The following is a 19,019-nucleotide window of genomic DNA, read 5'->3' as shown; positions in this document are numbered from 1 at the left end:
TGATGTTTATAGTGACAGCAGCAGTGACAAGTGAATTCCCAAGCCTGGGAAAGGCTAAATGTGGTTTGTTACTGCTTTAATACCTTCTTTACAGAACAATCCCACCTTGCATCTCCGTATACTATAAAAGGGGAAAATGAATAAAAAGGGCCTTGGATTGCTTTGAAGTAGTCCCATTACACCCATTATACCCACACCTCCCATTTACACATGAGTGCATGAGGGCACTCATTATGCGTGTGTGTAGATGGGAGGTGTGTCATGGTCTATCAATGGATCATCATCACATCCTGATTTTGCTGAAATGCTGAAAAGCACCAAGTTACATCTGAAAAACAAGAAAAAGATAAAAACGAGGAATGGAGAGCAACTGACTCTTCATGCTTCCCAAACTGCTGGAGCAACACTAGTCCTGATCAGGGATGGCTGCTTATGGCAGGTAAGTGGTGGTGTGTCCATACCCAAGAGGCTGACTCTGAAGGGAATTGGGTGGCCTGGTGGATGTAGGCAGTTTTTCAGCTGATGTTTCTTAAGGTTGGTATCAATTTTGTGTCGGCTGAAGTGCTGGAGATCTCAGCAGTCCCTCATCTCTTTAACAGCTGCAGAAATTGTTAACAGAATAGAGCTGTAGGTAGGGAAGAGGAAAAAAAAGAATCACAGAATCACAGAATCCCAAGGGTTGGAAGGGACCTAAAAAGATCATCTAGTCCAACCCCCCTGCAAGAGCAGGGTAACCTACAGTACATCACACAGGAACTTGTCCAGGCGGGCCTTGAATATCTCCAGTGTAGGAGACTCCACAACCCCCCTGGGCAACCTGTTCCAGTACTCTGTCACTCTTACAGTAAAGAAGTTCTTCCTGATGTTAACGTGGAACCTCCTATGTTCCAGTTTACACCCATTGCCCCTTCATTTAGTCATGTGCTGGAGACTTACATCCATCTATAACAAGTAACTAAAAGAAGGTGAGGAACTGTATCTTTTACGGTTGCCCCTGTACCCTAACACTAAGTTTCACAAACACAAGCTTGGGAAGAGGCTTTTGCAGCACAAAGAGGAAGAGGTTCCCTTGGAGTGTGCTGGGATCAAGGAATACTGTTGCCTCTGTATGCTCAGTTTGGCAGGCATCTAACCTGGTCTCCTTTCAGTCTTGAGCAGTAGTAAGAATCACAGCTGGTGGCCAAATGACACCACCTGTTCGTGCTATTTATCCTCAGTTAAATTTCCTACTGACATGAATGGAGCCCTGCTGCTTTTTGAATGGCTATGATGAACTCTGATAAACAGGCCAAGAAAGAGCCCATCACGTTGGCTGTGAGCTTTTCTTAGCTAACATGAACTGACAGTGACCTCCTCTTTCCTTCTGCAGTCAGCAAAGCAGTATTAAAATACAGAGAATAGGTTTGTTGACTGGAAAACTGGCATTCTCTCTATTTGTTGGAGCAGAGACTGTCCTGTAGAGATATGAATTACAGTGTTCTCCTGGTGTCCTGGGTTTACCAGGAGCCGTTTTGCTCCTTCTTAGTAACTGGTGCAAGCTCTGTGTTTTGACTTCCAGCCTGGGCAGAGAGCTGATAATACCGATTGTTTTTAATTGTTGCTAGGTAATGTTTATTCTGGCCAAGGACTCTGTGAGTCTCATGCTCTGCTGGGGACGAGGGAGGCCGGGAGGAAGCAGAGACAGGACACCTGACCCAAACTAGCCAAAGAGGTATTCCATACCACAGCACGTCATGCCTGGAGGGGGAACTGGAAGTTAGCCGGAAGGGGCAGGCTCTGGCTCTTCGGGGGGGTCGAACTCGTTCGGCGGTGGTATCGTATTCTCTTGTTATTTTCTCTTATCAATATTATCATTGGCGGTAGCAGCAGTGATTTGTGTTATACCTTAGTTACTGGGCTGTTCTTATCTCAACCCGTGGGAGTTACATTCTCCTGATTTTCCTCCCCATCCCTCCGGGAGTGGGGAGGGTCGGGGGGGGGGGTGAGTGGACGACCTGTGTGGATTGGTTTAAACCACGACACCTGGGAAAATTGCTTAGGACTAATTCTTAGACCTAATACGGCCATATAAGTGCTTCAGAATGCATTGAAGTGAAAGTCTACATTAAATCAGAACCTAGGGGTTTTATTTCTTGCTAACATTTGTGCTGTTTCTTTAAATTTGTTACTGTATGTATGCACTAAAAACTACTTTTTTTTTCTATTTAAATAAGCATTTTTTCATTATTTTCCCTCAAATTACTCCTGCCCAGCAGAGGCCTAAGCACAGAGAGCAGCTAAACCAGGGCAGCCTGCGTGCTCTGTGCCACTGTAGCTCTTGCAGAGGTGGCCTAGGCTGAACCCTGCCTGTTTGCCCGTAGGCGCCCCTCGCCCTGCGCAGAGCATCACTCACCACTGGTAGTCACTTACGTGGGGCCTGGCTCAGCTCCGGAAAAACACGTTTCGGGTGAGGATGTTACTCTCTGCCCCGCGGCTGCTCCCGCGGGGAGGCCGGGGGCCGATACCTGCTGCGGGAAAGGCGCCGGGACCCGCCGTGCAGAGCTCCGTCCGCGCCGCCAGGGGGCGCCGCCGCGCCGCGTCCTGTCCAGTCCAGTCCCGGTGCGGTGCGGTGCGGTGGGGCAGGGGCCGCGCTGTGTCCGCGCACACCGAGGCCGCTCGGAGCGGTGAGCGCAGCGCCGGCCCCGGCCGCGGGCGGGAGCTTGCGGCGAGGAGCCAGGGTCATGGCTGTCCTGGCCGGTGCCCGCAGCAAAGGTTAACGTGCCGCTAGCAGCTTGCAGCGCGCACTAAAGGCACGGGTTCCATGCGAGGTGCTCAGCATCTTTCCGCTGCTGACTGCAGATGCAGAGCCCTTTTCGGGTGCCCAGCAGTGCGGAGCATAAAGTGTGACCCCTCGGAAACGGTGGTCAGGAACATCCCTGTGGCGCCGCACAGAGGGGTGCTGGCAGGCAGACGTTAAGGGAGCCGGATTTAGCTTGAGGTAGATGGTTGCATGTTAAAGAGAAACGTTTGGGCATCCTCAGGCATTGGGGCTAACACCTGAAGCATGCAGAGTGCAAAGTTAAACATCTCTAGATGCTTGCTCCATGTCATGTCTCTCTTGCTTGCAAAATCTTGTGTTTTAGAATGCAAAAGACTTCCAATGTAAAAAGATTTCTAATGTAAAAAAGTATTGATGTTATTTGTATTTTATTACCCTTTTTTAAAACAATGAGTCATTTTTACTTCTAATATAAGCCATGTGGAATAAGAAAGGCTTTGAAAACAGTGGAAGTTTGGTAGAACTTCTTTACTGTAAGAGTGACAGAGCACTGGAACAGGTTGCCCAGGGGGGTTGTGGAGTCTCCTACACTGGAGATATTCAAGGCCCGCCTGGACAAGTTCCTGTGTGATGTACTGTAGGTTACCCTGCTCTTGCAGGGGGGTTGGACTAGATGATCTTTTTAGGTCCCTTCCAACCCTTGGGATTCTGTGATTCTGTGATTCTGTGATTCCATGCCTTGACTCTCAGCCAGCGGTAGGCAGCGTTGTCACATAGTCTGTCTTTATTACCTCCATCAAACAAAGTTTTGTCACCTGTGAACCAGAGAAAGAAAAGTCTGTAGTTGGACCATAAAATCTCTAGAGGTGAAAAATATCTGCTTTACTGTCATAATGCATGGGTGGAGGAAATGGGTGTTATTGCTGCACCTCGGTTACCAGGGGTGTTGTATGAAATGCTGTACACATGGCTACTCCTTATAAACCAAGATAACCGGTGTTAATTATGGCTCCAGAACAGGAAAAGCATTGTCGGAAATCCTGAAATATTACATACTGTTGATTTCTGGAATGAGCCATTTGAACACATTGTCTTGGCACTCTTGGGGAATGAGCAGGCCCTATGTAAACACATCGCTGCCAATGGGCATTTTACCTGAGTAACGATTGTACGTTAATCCAATTAGACTGGACTCAGGCCATGAGAAGTGGAGCTCCCAGTAAGCCTTCCAGGTTGTCACCTTCTCCTGCCTGTAGGGATGGCTGGCTGTTCAAACTGCATGGCTTGCTTTGGCTTGTCAGTCCTCACTTTCATGGAAACATGTATTAGGTTTTTAGCTTTGTTGTGGCTTGACTTCACTGTGGCTCATGTCTTGATGTAAGGATGTCTTTTGTGGGACTGCTCTTAGAAACTTGTGAGTTTGTCATCAGAAGTGGGGCATGGGGTCAAAGCTGACGATTTTCTCTTGGAAGAAAGGGTGTGAGACCTGTCTTAAACCTGCCTGTGTGTCCTGTCTAGCTTTTGTGTCTGCCTCCCGTACCCTGACACTAACAGGATGACTCTGCTGCTATTGAAGAGAGAGGTTTCCCTGCTGACGGGCCAGCCTGTTACATCAACTGCTCCCTGACAGCGCTAATCTGCATTACATGGGATTAAACAGTAATTAACTTGCATAAGCGCTTTAGCAACTTTTGCCCTTTGAATTGCAGTGTGTCCTGCACATAGAGGTGCACAGCCTCTGTAAGGTGGGGACAGCACAATGGTAAGACGGGGAGAAGAAAACAAAGCTGACGTTTCAGCCACCAACAGTGAAGAGGAGTGCGAAAGCACACATAGACAAGCTGAAATACACACTGTCATTTTTTTTGAGGAGTCAAGATATGCTGAATATCTTACAGGTATTACACTATAGGGACTGGTATCCACAGCTGTCTGTGGATCCAAACTACCATAGAAGAATGGCTCCATTTCCTGTCCTATGTTAAGTATTATTCCCAGGTGAGAATTTACCTGAGAACTTACTACGTCAGTTTTATACTGTTTACTCACCAAAAAAATCATACCTTTAACTGATTCTTACTGCTATGCTTGGGAGATTCAGTTCAAATGTGCATCCCTAAGCTGAACCGAAATGTAGTTTTGTCAACAGTTTTCTCCAGCTGCCATCCTCAGGTTCAGGATTCTGCTCAGTGACCAAGCAACTGTAGCCTTTAGGGCAGCCATCCTGAGAAACACTACAGAAATAAGTCCAGAGCAACGTGTCTTTTCACCAGTGTATGGCAACTCTTACATATACCTGATGCAGCTAATTCAGATCTGCTTCGAACCAGACAAACAGCAGGGAAGGCTGAAACGCATTTGCCTGAAGCATCTTCTCTTTCTTTGAAAACAGACAGTGCCAGGGGAAAGGTCTTGAAGTCAAAACCTTTCCTGACTCCCCCAGTAGACAGCGTGTTCTCCTGGGCCTTATGCGTGAAACTGGTTCCAGTTTCACGCGAGGTGTCCTGGGTTGAGCAGCAGCAGTCATTTTTCTCCTTCTTAGGAGCTAGTGCAATGCTGTGTTTTGATCTTTTGGCCTTGGAGCAGTGGTGATAACGCCGATGTTTTCAGTTGCTGCTCGAATGTTTGGTGTGGCCAAGGACTTTCTGAGCCTCGTGCTCTGCCAGGGAGGAGGGGAGGCCGGGAGGAAGCAGAGACAGGACACCTGACCCAAACTGACCAAAGAGGTATTCCATACCACAGCACGTCATGCCCAGGATGTAACGGGGAGTGACCCGGAAGGGCTGGTGGGACTGCAGGGTTGGAGGAGGTATCGGTCGGTGCTCGGCTGGGGGGAGTGGGGCGAGTTATTGGTCGGCTGGTGTTAAGGTGTTGTATTCTTTCCTCTTGTTATTTCCTTTATCATTATTATTATTGGTGGTAGCAGTAGTGATCTATGTTATACCTTAGTTACTAAACTGTTCTTATCTCAACCCGTGGGAGTTGCATTCTTTTTGATTCTCCTCTCCGTCCCTCCAGGAGCAGGGGGAGGGCAAGAAGGGGGGGAGTGAGTAAAAGAGGTTTGTGGTTGGGTTCAAACCACGACACGAGGCAAAAGTGAGGAGTCACCAGCAGGGCAGCTGAAATCTGCATGGCTCAAGGGAAAAGGGCTCATCCAGTCTGCCTCGTGGTCCATGTGGGTTGCTTGTTTGTTTGATTGTCAGGCTCAGGGTCCTCTTGCAAGGCTCACAGGAATGTGTTCTCAAGACCTTTCTGCCTTTCAGGAAGTGTCATCTTCAGAGACTGGACATTTCAGAGTAAGGCCCCTGAAGTTTTCTCATTGCCCAGACAATCCCATACCACTGCAGGTGTCTTAGGAACCACTGAGAAAATACATGCCCCTGAAGTAAACAGAAACCTTAGATATTATGGACTTCAGCCCTATGCACAAACCCTATGGGAATGAAGCACTTCAGAGAGTCTTGATTCAGTCTTAACTTGTAGCAACCTTGGGAGAAGTTGCTTGTGCCCACGGATAATGAACTACAGGTGATTCCGCTTATAGGTACTGATAGCGCAACAACTTCCCTTGTGTTTAAAACCAAATTCAAATGGGAAAATCAATCTTCTGCTGGCTTCTCAGTCCTTTTAACCAGGTAAAAGTGAGTCCGATTCAGCAGTCTGAATGAGGTCCAGGGTTCAGGCTGGTGGGGCAGCAAACAGGGAATGAGTTCACAAAGGGCTGACCTTTTTGGAATAAACAAATACGACTTCATTAATTGATTGCCTTGGGATTCAGGATGGGCCCTCATCCTCTGCACCCCTTTGTCCACAGCATCATTACTCCTCCCCAGGTGCCTACTGCTGCAGTAAAAACTGACTGGTAAAAGCGCAGCTAGATACCAAAGCCTGCTGATGTTCACTGGAGGGTATGGCTGTGTCACGGGCTGCTGTGGCACCTGGGAGCCCCACTTCTAACAACCAATCTGTACAAACACTGGTGTAAAAAGTAGAAGAGAATAAGTTATTCTAGTGGCATGATCCCAGAGAATGCCAAATTTCCTTGTCTCTCAAAATGCAGTGTTGTAAACCTGATGCTCACTGCAAGGTGAGTAGCCCTACCAAGGGTATCTTGAGAAGCTCACCTCCCTCTGAAGAAAACCACTGCAGGGTGTGAAAAGCTCTGATTCTTATTTCAGTCTGGGCATGATGAGATGCGCGCAGCTGAGGTAAAACTAGTAAGTGATATTGCCACCAGCTTGGGTCTTCTTTTTTAAGCACTGAAGTTTACCTTCACAGAACAGGCAGTTCCTGGATTCCTCCTTTAGACAATACTTTTTGTTTTAAAAGCTGGCGTATATTCTATGATTGATCTTTCCTATAGGACATGGGAAAATGGAACAGACGTTATTTGTAATGAAACCATTAGTAAAAAACAAAGTACGTAAGAAAATGATCCCCACTTGAAAGAACAAAACCAAAATATGAACGTAACAACACAAATGACTTTGAAGTTCAACTAATTCTTTTATGAACTGGAATCCTAAACCCCACGTCTTGTTTCTACAAGAATCTCCTCACCTGATTTTGTATGATGATAGCCCGGCACTCTAAACCTTGGAAAAAGGTTACTGGTTTGGATACTTGCATGGAAATCCCCAGTTTAAAAATGTTTATTACACTATTTGTCTACAGTTCTTCACAGCAGGAGCTGGATATTGCTGTTGACATGCTTACTATTTTTATGCCATTACTACTGATTTTGGTAACATACGGGATGAATCCTTTTCAGTATTGGAAGGGTATTCTTCTAATATTACTTGCTTATATTGCTATGTCTGCTGTGTAGGATTTCACAGAGAAAGATGGTAAGAGCTAGAAAAAATAGAGAAGAGCATGAAATTGGCTGTTTCCATGTAAAATCCCTAATCATGTGCCATTTCACTTTTTGTACAGGTGCATCAAAAAAGCCCTGATTCTGCTTTCAATGAAGGCTCATATTGCAGGGCCCTTGGGACACCTTGTGATATAAATGCAACTTCTTTGCTTAAGGCAGAGTGGTATGTGTAAAAGGGCGTAATTTCAGCTGTGTGCGGAGGTTTAAGATGTCCCACAAAGGTGAGGCTCTTGGGTACGATGTTTTCCACTTCGTTCACAGTTCGGCTTGGTGCCACTCCTGACCCCATCAATGCAACGGGAGGGTTGCTCTGCCTCATGGTGGTCGAGAAGCAGTCAGGCACTTGCCTCCCCAGCTTGGCCTATCTACTAAAGCATCTAGATTGCACTTGCCATGGTGGTGTCACCTGCTGCTCACAGTCAATATGGAGTGAAAATGGGGCTGAACCAGGCACTGACAGCTATGGGCAATGGTTGCAAAGGGTTATGGAGACTGATTTGCTTTACTTAAATCTGTGAGAAGGCAAAACCGGCTGTTACTGGGGAGTGCAGAGGGACAGCTGAGTTTTTAATTGCTCGCATTAAAAAATACATGAGAACTAATTGGAGTGTGATGTACAACCATCCCCAGTCATGGGCCATGTGAGTCCTTCCCTGTTTTAAGCTGTAGCCTCGACTGCATGTGAGAAGTGCACCCTTGGCCACTGTCCAGAGCTGTAACCCAGGTGCCAGAACTTACTAAAAACCCAGCAGCCAGCCCTCTGTACCGTTTAATCTTTCCTCTGATCACAAACCACAGAGCGGTGCATTTTTGATGCACCAGGACTGGAGGCTGATGTAAGCCAATGCTGCTGTGGTTTCTCATTATTACTCGGGATAACTTTCAACTACATTTTCAACAGAAAAATAGCTTTCCATTGGGTATGCACTAGGAATGCATTTGAATTCATCTGGTATTGAAACAAAAGGTATGGTTAAAAAGCAGGCTGAGCTTAGGTAAAACATGGTTTCTCTACAGCACAGTTAGCTAGATCTCCTATTTTAATAATTTATACACCCTTGAAATAAAAGGGATTAGAACATAATATCCAGGACCTATTAATGTTTGAAAAGGGCTTTGCAGACACAATGGATGGGAGCAGCTACAATGGATGTGAGATGTAAAAAGCTAATTAATAAGTAAATAAGCAGTTCTACGTTCATTTCTGTGTACATATGTAATAAAATGTTAGAACTTTCCTTAGCTAATTTCCCCTCCTGACAGCTCTTAGAAATTTTGAATGAGGGTTTTTCTTTAATGGACTTTCTTAGTTCTCTCATAAAGCATTTGAAGTGTGATTCACTGTTGTATAAAGCAGTCTGAAGGTTGTCATCACTCTACTATACCCCAGGTCAAATTAAGACTGACGGGAAAAGTTTTATGTTTTAAATGTGCATTAGCTCCAGCAGCACTCTCACCATCAGTCCTAAGCTTGTTCCACCTTTCCATATGAAGTGTGTACCTGGGTTCTCAAAAGTATTGTGCTTGCTGCAGCAATATTGTTGAAATCAAATGTATCTTTCAGAACATACATATATATATATATATATACACACACACACACAAAATTTACCTGGATTTCTGTTCTGGTTGGATTCTTCAAAAGTTTTCTGATTCATCATCCATTTCAAACAAATCTTTGCAACTAAAGAAGCAGGCACAAAGAACAAGAGAGAAGTCTGGATGGGAGTTTTCTGGATTTAAGTTTGGAAAGTGCAGATCTGGAACCTGATTCCATATGTAGAAACCTGTGTGTGGTTGAATGCCGGGATTTCAGCTGCTTTCAGATCATTCCCCTCCAATACAAGCACGTGAATGAGGACTGAACAAACGAACTCAGCGAGGCTAAATTGCAGCCTTAATTACATGGGATGTGAGGTAATGACGGTCTCAGGCCGTGATGGCAGGCTGCAGGTATTCTCGCTGCTCTCGGGTTGCTCACACCTCTCCCCAGGGAGGAAGCTCCATTTGGTTTATTTCGTAAACTGAATCATTTCTGAAATCTGGCCGAGAGGATGGACGTACCCAGAGTGAGCTGAGCGGTTAACCAGGGCTGAGGACACAGCAGCTGGGAAGGGGGCTCCTGCTGAGCACCCCTTGCCGAAGGAGAAGCTTGGTGCAGTCACAACCTTAGATGTGGGCCAGTAGAGCTTCAAGGAAGCTGAGGAGCAACACCATGGATGTCAATAAGACATGAGCGTTACCCCTGGATCTGCACCCGCCGGAGCTCCAGAGGTATTTGGGTATAGAGTGAAGTCTTCCTGCGACTGATGTCAATAGAAGTGTTCTCACTTGTGGGGGAAGGGCATTTACCCTTGTTTTCTTAAATTTGGCAGCGAGAAAGGAAAGGCCTGGCTTCACTTTGGAGCCAGCGGTCGCTGTCTGGTGGTATCTCCAACATTAATGTCTGCTGGCTGGTGCTTAGCTGTTCATCCCAGCAAGAGGCTCCTGAGCTGGGCCTAGCAAAAATAAAGATGATGGGATCCGGTTGTTGACAAATACAGTATGTCTTTTTGGTTTGGTATGTAAGTCTTTTTATTTAATGGGCAATAATACTGTATAGGTGACACAGTGATGGATTAAAAAAAAACATCCATAAAAGAGCTTCATAGAAGAAATAACCAAACACATATGTTAAGAGCAGTTTTGTTTTGTTTTCCTTATTGCAAGCCTCTTCATGTCTCTAAGGCCTTGTCTGCAATGTTTTTTTTAGCCTCTGCTTGGATTACAACAGTGTACCTGATGCAAACTGCTGGTGCAGATAGGCTGCTACTAAATACATGATGGCTGGAGCAGCAAATGCCCACTGAAAATGCAGGGTATGGACAGTAAGGAAGAAAATGAGCATGGATGGGACAGGGTGGTAGTTTTTGTTCGTGTGTTTATTTTTGCTCAAGGGTTGAGCTAGAGAGAAGGCAAATAATTGCCAACAGAAAGAGAGGAGGTGCCAGGCAGGTGGTACAAGAAATGGTACAGAGTCACCTGCTCTGCTGCCGGCAAGGATGCCAGCAATTAGCATGCCGAGTAGTGTCTGCAATGAGGCTGCTGTGCCTCCATGGATGATAGTCAGGTATGCAAACAGGCTCACAGGCACGTCATCCTCCCAGGTATTTACCCACATACCTAGGGTCAGGCTGTGAATTCCTCAGTTCAGCAGAAGCAAACACCCACCAAAGCCAACAGGAATCTGGCTCAAGCAAGAGGCATGTAATTCTGCATTTTAGTTACCAAGTATTGCATCTAAGTGATCCTGCTGCAGGGGAGAAAGGCTGATCTTAAGCTGATAATTCCTTGTTTAGATGTGACTTAAAATAACTGGCTTTGAGGAGCAGCAGTGCCTCCACTGATCTCAGTGAGAATCATTCTCCCACCAACATGGCTGCAGGTCCCAGAATTACCACTGAGAATGACTTCAAAGGCTCACTAGCCTGTCTTTTCCAGTACCCATTGAAGGACTGAATGAATACCAGCAGCAAGAGCTCCTCTGAGCCACCAAGAGCTAGAGAACCGGGCTTGGTTTTATGTCCCCTCCCTATCTCGTTTCAGTGCAAATGCCCAATGGGTAGCCAAGCTGAGGCACAGGGAGTGCAGATGTTGAGAGGTGACCAATAAACCTGCCATGAACAGGGGCTATTCCTACAGTTAGTGCCACCACATGGGGCTCAGATTCATGAACTTCCAAATACCTGTCTTTCTGTGGCTACGCACTAGTTTGTCAGCTCAGGGCATCCACAACTAGCTCTTACTGCTACAGTCTGAAATTTTAGCCCATAATGGAAAAATAAAATCTCGTGGGGGAGGTGTCACTAAAAGCCAGTGATGAATCCTGGCACCATCAGCATTGTGGATGGCGTGAACACATCTCCATGAGCTCAAGAGCTAGTAATCTGTATCCTTGTTACTCACCATCATGTGTCCAAACATAACTATGTTTTTAGTTACATGGCAGCAGAAGCATGCATGTTGTTGTTCAAGTGTGAAAGGGCCTTTTCCTTGTGGCTAGAGTCTCCCATGCTAATTTACCAGCCTCTAAACTTTGATCCTAGTCTAGTGCATCTGCTGTAAGATCAAGGACTGCAACAAGAACACAACAAGAGATAAAGACAAAGGACAAAGGTGATGGAGAGCAGGGGTTGCAGCAGCTGAGTTGCAGCATGTGAGTTATGTCCTGGCAACAGCCTGCTCCAGATAAAGTTGTACATGAGGGCTACACCTCTTGCAGGAAGGGGAAAAGTCAGAATTTTGAGGGAACCCAAAAGTTTAGTTCAAAAGGAGGATTACAGGTGTGTTGGCCTCTCCTTCCCCAGCACCAGCAATGCTGTGTCCCTTGAAAAGAGCTGTCATTGAAATATAACATCTTGAAATGTCAGTGGCAGTTCTCTTGCCTGTGTTTCCAGCTGGGCAAAGCTGGGCTGCTCCACAGCTTCAGACGTGACTTCTTTGGGATATATGTTAGCCAGTTCCCATGATATCAGAGCATATATATCTCCTGAATTGAGGACTGGGTTGTGAAGGCAGTAAGCGTCTCTCAAAGACTGCATCCTTTGCATTCTGGATTCAGAACCTGTCAGGCTTTGCTCATGAAAGCACCAACGTCTTTATTTGCTGGGTTGTCCTTATCGTTTGGGGTTTTTCTTAGATGAAGACTACTTTTTCTTTAGTACTTGACTCTTGTAAATTAAATGTAGGAAAATGAGAGGCTCCCCTAGGTTGACTGTGAGGACTAGAAGTGCTTTGGGAGAGATGCTTTTCGGCAGATAGGGAGATCATTTCAGGCCTTAGAATTAAGAGCATGACTATTTAGTACTCCTCCAGGCAAAAGATATTACTAAATATAATATCAAACTATTAAATAAGGGTGACGGGGTGTAATCTGTACCACAGGGCATGGCTCTTTGTATATTTCACAATAGTACTAATGAATTTCTAAAATCAAACTGCAAGCTGGATTTATTTTCTCACTTAAAAAAATAACTGCTCTTTTCCTGGCATAATGACTGTGATGTTGATCGTTGCCTTCTGTGCTGTGTATTGTTGAGGAGATGGATGGAGTAATGCGGAAGTATGAAGGACTTCATGAACTGGTGTTGAACACTGCTAAAGATAGAAACAAAGATGGATCAGTTTAGTATTGTTTTTCCAGGAGTTTTGTTCTTTGAGATAACAGAGGAATATTAATATTGCTATAAAATCTGGTATCCCTTGCATGAGAAAAATAATGAGGTAATAAGGAGAGTTTAAAGCTTTTAAAATTTAGTTTCTTAATAAACATTAGTTCTCAACAGAACTAATACAAACTTTAAGCTCTCAGCAGTTTGTATCATGCTTCCTTCACCCCTGCAGGAGCAAGCGAATGACACCTAATGGCAGTTCTAGCTGATCATATCCTAAAGGCATCCAGATTTCACACATTGATTAGATATTCTACTGTATACTTTCAGTAACTACATTCATTGTTCATTAGTACATTTACATCACTGTAATTACAGTATCACCAGAAGTCTAGTTATCTATTACAGACTTCAAATCTTGAGAAAAGAGTGCTCTACTTTTCTCTAATACTATACACTAAACCAGCCCTCTAGCTTTCAGACGTTTCTAACATCAGCATACTACAAAACTATTGCTCTTATTACTTCAACATAAGAGATGAAATAGAAATGGAAGTGTATTATGATTCAGTACTTATTAGGTCCAAGATTTTACATTCACGTATATTTTCAAGGCATTAACAAGACTTTAATTTAGGCCTCCAGAAAACTTCCTGCATTTCTACTTGTTTACATAAGAAGCAATTATTGACAAACCCTTCCATGGCAAACAGCAATAATTTGTTACAAGCAAAAATAATGCTGTTGCCTGTGTTAACATCCTATTCTGGAAGAAAATGAAGCTGACTCAGCACATGCAATTGGGCTCTCAGAAATGAGAGCAAAACAGGTTATGTGAGAACATGACCTTGGTGAGCTGTGCTAATGACTATGATTTAAAATGCCAGGCTTTTGTCTCAACTAGAGAAACAAATGAGACAAAATGCCTTTAAAAACAACCCAAATAACACTAAGCAAAGTGCAAATACAATTTACTACTAGTGAGTAACTGGGTGATCACTAGCTAAAGTATGTTCAGTTTTTCCCAAGCTGGGTAAATATGAAAGCTTAATGTATTAAAAACATGTGGTTTCTTGTTTAGACAGAGTCTCTGTAAATGCCTGTACTATGGTGCTGTTGGCTGGCCTGCACAGAACGCAACGGTCCTTGTCTGCACTGAGTACTGAGCATGTTGGTTTAGTAACTTAACTGGCTAGCAAAGACCAGCTCCAAATATGTTTTGAAAGTCTGTAGTTTCAGAGGATAAATTCATGATCTTCTTGGCAAAGGTAATGGATATTTGGTTAACATAACATAACCGGGTTAGAACTTCTTGGTGTGGGTTGTCTCTAGAAAAGTCCAGCATACAATATTCAGGAGGAAATACTGCTCATGTTTAAGCTGGACCATGCTTTCAGGACTTTAGATGTCTTTCAATTATTGTGTTATGCAAATGTAATAGAGTTTTGGTCTCCCAAGGGAAAGATTTAGGGGAACAATCCCTTAAAACACATTTACTGCACATACAAAGTACTTGTTGTTTCTAACTTTTATGCACATTTGCATATATTCTACTTTCATTTCCTAGAAGTGCTCACGTGTTTGAAATATCAGAGGAGTGAAGAGGTACAGAATGGAGTGTCTGAAGAACACATGAATGATCCATTAACCAATGAAGCAAACATTTTGCAGTGAGGTAGATCATGACGTGTAGATGTCCTCTTTGTGTTGTTAAGCAAGTGTTAGTTGTAGTTTTCCTCACACATGAACCGTCTTCCTTAATCTTAATCCTTCTAATCCTTAGACCTTTCCTGTGTCAGATGAGGATGAATGCTGTATGTGCTCCCAGATATCACTGCCCTATTTTCTCTAAACCCAAACCACCCTGTATCTGAACTCAGTGTTGTACTCCTTTAATCATCAAAGTAATCACAAAGTCTTCAGTTATTTATGCTTTTGCAGATTTACTTCATAATAATTAACTTCATAATAATGTAGGAGGATTATAAATCATACCTCGGTTACTGCACATTTAGCTATGGATTCTTGAATAAGACCTTTATCTTAAATCCTCCTGCCTTTATTATCTGCATATTTTCTTTTAATTCCCTGTATATTTTCTGATTTTACTTGTTACTGTGAGTGCTCAGTTGTATATGCTTTCTACTAAATTTTCATAGCATAGAATGGAATGTTAGTATATATATTAATATTTGATGTAGAATTTATTTTCCTTTGTTTTTATGAAAAGTTATCCCTTTCTCTAGTATTGCAGTGGGAGAGTCTTAAAGAGGTTTGCAATTACTATTATTAAATTAATGAATTCTGCAAACACCTTATGTAGCATATAATTAATTTAATAAGCATGTAAAACCTACCTGTTAGAAAAAAAAATCTATTTTCATGCTGTTTTCAGGTACCAGATTTTCGATCACTAAGTAACTGTCACCAAGCAAAGAAGTATGTCCATCAGTCAGAATTAAATAAAGCTCCTCTTAGCATTACTGAGGAGGAACTTGAAGAGCAAAGGTTCCCTTCAGCAATAGGTTGCATGGATTGTCTGATGCAATCAGTAAGGAAAACCTAAATGTTAACTGAGCAGATCTGACATTCTGCTCAGCACTGCCCAAAAGAACCCATGGATATATAAGCCCCTGAATAACCCCTGCTTTCACGCATACACAATTGTCATAAATGAGGCTTTAAGGAAAGAGGTAACTTTTTCCCCCTCCCATCTGCTACCAGCACGTCTCAGGTCTACTACTCCTCTGCTGCATCACTGCAGTGTCTCCAAAGTGCTCTGCAGAAGGGTGATGGACAAACTGCACTAAATACAACAAACCATTGCCTTGTAGGCATCAAGCAGCAGACAGCTTGCCAGGGATCAGCACAGCCTCCAAAATTGGACACCTCTGCTATGTCCCTGACTTTTTGAAGGATTCCCCAGTTGAGCTTAGTGAAATCAGTAGGATGGCTTCCTTTCCAAATCTCTGGCAGGGAGAAAGGAGTCGTTCCCTCCCATACAAAGTGAGCACACTGAAAGCCATTCTTTTGAAGTTTCATGTTATTGAAGCATTGCTGTACTGCATTACAAAGGAAATCCAGGTGTGTGCAATGAACGTAAGTTTTATGGACCAAATTTTAGGGGTATTAAAATGATCATTTTGCTATGCCAAAATGAAAATGGATGCAGGTATTAGGATTCAAACAACCCTGGATTCAAAATCAATTTAATGCAGTTTGAATAGTCAGTCTTTGAGTATATCGATCAACAGCACCTTGGTGTCTGTGTGCCACAAAACACTTGAGTTTACACCCCAGACCTGGGGCTTACTGCAACAGATTTCTTTTTCAAAATGTATACTATAGTTGTTGCTCTTACACATCCTAACTGCCTGTTCCTATACAGAATTCGCCTTTGTTTTTCGAGGCATAACTTGTCTATAGTTAAAGGTTCATCTTCTGATGAACCTGCAGCTCAAATGATTGATTGGCTTCTGATGAACCCATAGCTCAAATGATTTCCCAGCTTTCTTCATAGTTCAGGAAAGATTCTAAATCCTTTCACTCCTATCATTATAATTTTGTATTAATGTCCAGTATAACCAAGTTCAGTATGAATTAATTCAGTACTGTTACACCTAGGCACAACTTTGTGTGTGATATTTGGTCTGCTCTGAAGCATCTTTGTTATTTATCACACCCTAACATCCCAGATGAAGCAAATGCATTCATTCAAACTCTTTCTGCTTCCCAGCTTGGAACTTTTCTGGCTGGTTAGGATTCTCAGATTGAAATATTGCAGATAATGTTGTACAAATATGATGGGGTAGTAGTGATTTGTTTAATGAAATTGTTGAACAGACTTAGACCCTCTCAAAACAACAAAGCACACTGCAAATATAAAGTAGTAGCTCTCCCATGAATGCAGTTTGCACAGGAGACAGGATAAACGGGGGCTGTTCTTCTAGAGTGTGTTTTTGGTGCATTCAGACACCTAATGAAGTCATGGTGTTTCCCAAACTGCCAAACACTTGGTAGTTTACCTCAGTTTTCTCAAATAACCCCAAACATCTGACTTGCACAAGAGCCTGAGTTTAAGCTTGTTTTGGAAACCCTTGGCCATGTTTGTTTCCTGGTTGAAGTCTTAGACAGTAAAATGGTTTTGGTTTATGAAAACGTTGCACAGTGGTTGTCTAAACAAAACCCGTTAAATAAAAGCAAACTATCAGAAGCCATTACAGCCTTCACCTGCTACAGCAGGAAAGCAGGAAAGGATTGTTTTAGCCACTCACTATTGCATTATAGGGTTTATAACTACCAGCTCTATCTGTAACAGTACTTCCTCATGGTGTTTGTTTATTCAGGATTGCAAGAAAAGCAAGCCTGTCCTTAGAATTGGCTTTTTTCCTTCTCAAATACCAGGCAGACACAGAGCTATCCAGACAAACCTGGTGAGTCTTACGATGGTGGTCTACAAAAGCAAAAGGGCTTTGCAACCAGTGCTGCTTTAATGAAGAAGCAATCTGGAATCTGTGCCGTGTCTAGGAGAGCCAAGGCTGGTGTTGTTAACTGGGTTGGTAACTGGGCTGCAGCATGCCCAAGGCCTCAGACATGGACTTGGACCTGGACCTGGGCTTGGATGTTTTATGTTCTATTTGATGACTGCAGTTACAGAGACATGGTGGGATAGCTCACGTAACTGGAATGCTGTCACGGATGGCTGTGTACTTTTCAGGAAAGACAGGTCAGCAAGGCAAGGTGGTGGAGTTGCTCTTTATGTGAGAGAACAACTGGAACGTACTGATCTCTGCCTAGGGATGGAGAAGAATGAGTTGAGAATTTATGGGTAAGAATCGGGGGACAGGCTAACACGGGTGATGCTGTTGTCAGTGCTTACTACAGGAAGATCAGGAAGAGGAAGTTAATTATGGCCGTCTACAGACAGCTGTAAGAAGCCTCACGGTTACAGGACCTGGTTCTCATGAGGGACTTCAACCACTTTGATATCTGCTGGAAAAACAGCATAGGTAAGCACCAGGAGTTTCCTGCAAAGTCCTGATGGTAACTTCTTGACACAGGTGGTGGAAGCACCAAAAAGGAGAGGTGCGCTGCTGGATCTTGTATTAACAGAGAAGGACTGGTTAGAGATGTGAAGGCTGGGGGCAGCCTTGGTTTTAGTGACCATCAAATGGTGGGGCTCCAGATCCTTCATGGAGGAAACAGGGCAATAAGTGGGATTAAAACCCTGGATTTCAGGAGAGTGAGCTTTGGCATCTTCAATGACAGTTAGGAGAAATCCCATAGGTTAGGGGTCTAGAATGTAGCAGGGTCCAAGAGAGCTAGTTAATATTCAATCCTCACCTCCTCCAAGCTCAAGACTGGGGCTTGACCTGCTGGAAAGCACCTCTGTGGAGAGGAACCTGGGAGTCCTGGTGGACAACAAGCTGTCCATGAGCCAGCAGTGTGCCCTTGTGGCCAAGAAGGCCAATGGTATCCTGGGGTGCATCAGGAGGACTGTGGCCAGCAGGCAGAGAGAGGTGATCCTTTACCTCTACTCTGCCCTCGTGAGGCCACATCTGGAGCACTGGGCTGCCCAGCTCAAGAAAGACAAGGTGCTACTGGACAGAGTCCAGCGGAGGGCTTCAAAGATGTTTAGGGGACTGGACTATCTCTCTTATGAGTAAGGCTGGGAGAGCTGGGCCTATTTAGCCTGGAGAAGAGACGACTGAGAGGGGATCTTATCAATGTACACAAATATCTTAAGGGTGGGTGTCAAGAGGATGGGGACAGACTCTTTCCAGTGTTTCCCAGTGACATGATAAGGGGCAATGGGCACAAACTGAAATACCAGAAGTTCCATCTGAACATGAGAAAGAACTTTAGTTTGAGGGTGACACTGGAACAGGCTCCCCAGAGAGGTGGTGGCGTCTTCTTCTCTGGAGATACTCAAAACCTGCCTCGACATGACTGTGCAACCTGTTTTAAGCAAACCTGCTTTGGCGGTGGGGTGGACTAGATGATATCCAGAGGTCCCTTCCAGACCCAGCCATTCTGTGATTCAGTTGTGCTGTAAGGTAGTGGTTGCTCAGGACATCACTATCTTTGGAGTGCATAGAGATCACCTTTTTTCCACAGACTAGTCACTGTTCATTGTTCGATGCTTTTGATTCCTCTTGGCTACCTTTGACGCTGTCAGCTTCACTGTACCATTTCACTGGCCTAGAAAATGACAGGCAAATTTTGAGCAAGAAAG

The sequence above is a fragment of the Lathamus discolor genome, chromosome 3 (assembly GCF_037157495.1).
Source record: "Lathamus discolor isolate bLatDis1 chromosome 3, bLatDis1.hap1, whole genome shotgun sequence".
Taxonomy (NCBI): Eukaryota; Metazoa; Chordata; class Aves; order Psittaciformes; family Psittacidae; genus Lathamus; species Lathamus discolor.
The sequence above is the reverse complement of the archived record's forward strand: the minus strand, read 5'-3'. Positions refer to the sequence as shown.